The 2,021-nt window shown below is 36.7% G+C and overlaps 2 long non-coding RNA genes across 2 annotated transcripts; both read left to right on the plus strand.

The window, feature by feature from the left end:
* The first annotated feature begins 7 nt into the window (after nucleotides 1-7).
* Nucleotides 8-601, plus strand: LOC100641786 (uncharacterized). Its single transcript, XR_002190022.1, has 4 exons — nucleotides 8-107; nucleotides 157-269; nucleotides 358-477; nucleotides 564-601. It is a non-coding gene; the product is annotated as an uncharacterized LOC100641786 (long non-coding RNA).
* Nucleotides 602-854: 253 nt separating this feature from the next.
* Nucleotides 855-1,580, plus strand: LOC109591826 (uncharacterized). The gene is made up of 2 exons (XR_002190021.1): nucleotides 855-1,066; nucleotides 1,441-1,580. It is a non-coding gene; the product is annotated as an uncharacterized LOC109591826 (long non-coding RNA).
* The last annotated feature ends 441 nt before the right edge of the window (nucleotides 1,581-2,021 follow it).

Below are 2,021 nucleotides of genomic sequence, written 5' to 3' on the forward strand. Positions count from 1 at the left end.
TGGTGTGCTGGTTGTTCTTATTTTGGTTGATTTATTGGGCAGTGACACAAGAGCCAGTTGGTGAATCTGAGGAATGGGATCCATTTAAAATACTAGGAATTGACAGGGTAGACAGTATCATAATATGCAGCTGTCTTTAATGGATCAGTTCTTTAGGGAGCTACTGTGTCTCAGATCAAGAAGCAGTACAGGCTATTAAGTATGATCCATCATCCTGATAAAGGAGGGGACCCTGAGGTATTCACTAAAATAGCTAAAGCTTATGAAGCGTAAGTCCCTCCATAAAGAGAGTGGGATGCACACATTGTCACTTGTACGTGTATAAAGAAATGATTGGGTCTGTCTTGTTTGATGTAGTTTGACTCAAGAGGAGACTAGGGAGAACTGGGAGAAGTATTGTAACCCTGATGGACCTAGAGCTGCTTCATTTGGTATAGCACTGCTCTCTTGGATTGTTGACAAGAATAACTCGTTATGGTAGGTGTGGTCACTTTAATTACTAGTTATTAATAGTTATTACTAATTATTAATAGTTATTACTAGTTATTAATAGTTATTAATAGGTTCTAGGTGCGTATGTGTTGGTATTTAATTATCGGACTCCTTATCATTGTCGTAAGTTATCATTAGTGTTGTCATGGTTACGGTTATGCCCCGCCCCTCAGGGTAGTTGGTGGTATAAATCAGTAAAGTATGGTAGCACTAATATATTGATACAGACTAGTAAACTGTACTTCCACCTGCTGTCCAGAGCCAAGACTATGCCTGTACTACATGAAAGTGAGAATGAATTAATAAATGATAATGACATATGTACTGGTACACAGAAGTGTTGATAATCCTAGCTACAGCAGTTGAGTTCTCTCCTAGTAATCAGGCTGGAGTGAAGAACAGACCCAGTGATGATATATACTGTACTTGAATGAGCTGGTGAAGGAACTAGAACACACCATGAGAGTGGACACCAGAGAGCAACCATTCTGTCAGACCTACGTAGCTAAAGCAAGACTGCTTATACATACCTAGTTTGAGTGAATACCATTACAAGACCCTGGACTGAAACAAGGTACTAATGACATGACATGTAATTTTAGATTTTTTATGAATTTTTGAAGTTGCTCAAAAATTGGGTCAAAGTCCCTGTACTATCAGGAGTGTTGGCCAAATTTCACCAAAAATGTCAAGTAGAAAATTCTCAATTTTTATAACATTTTCCAATACACATACATGAACTTATGTTGTGTATAAACCCTGAGCTGATTCCGATCAAGATTTGATTTTTTATCAATTTTTTAATTGCTCTAAAGCCAGTTCATGAATTGCTTGCTGTGTAAAATTTTTAAATATAGCCAAACTCCCAAATGCTTCTGAAGTGCTAAATTAATAATTGTGTACCTTATTGTATTGATAATATTGTATCCTCTTCTCTCTCTCCTATAGTTGAGTTATGCTGATATGTTGAAGAGAGTTGATCTGCTACGTAAAGAATTGAAAGATTTGGAAACCAAAGCTGAGGACACTCGTCAAAAAGGAGAAGAAATAACAAAAATAATGGCAGAACTTGAAGCCTCTATAGCAAAGTAAAGAACAAAACAAAATACATTAAAAGTGAAACTTATATTTTAAATAGAGCTGGGCGATAGTAGTCAAATCACTATCACGATAGTTGTTACTACTACATGTACTATCCCGATAGTGAAACTATCACGATATTATAGCTTTCTTGTTAACAAATAGTTATAACTATTAATAACGAAAGTCAAAAGGAAGTAGTACATGTATATACAGGCTGTAGGAACTTCTCATCTCTTGCTGGAAAGCCAAAATGCTTCCAAATATCGCTTTTGCTTCCTTCTATAGGAAGAAGGTCTGTCCCTTCAGATGCCATGTCTAGATATCAGCTGCTATCCTGCTACAACATGTGGTTGTAGTACTGAGCATGCCTATATGTCAACACATGGTTTACTATCACGATAGCTTCAATACTACTATCATATCACGATAGCCTCTATACTATCGCG

Source organism: Amphimedon queenslandica, unplaced genomic scaffold (genome assembly GCF_000090795.2).
Source record: "Amphimedon queenslandica unplaced genomic scaffold, v1.1 AMPQUscaffold_7130_Cont20916, whole genome shotgun sequence".
NCBI lineage: Eukaryota > Metazoa > Porifera > Demospongiae > Haplosclerida > Niphatidae > Amphimedon > Amphimedon queenslandica.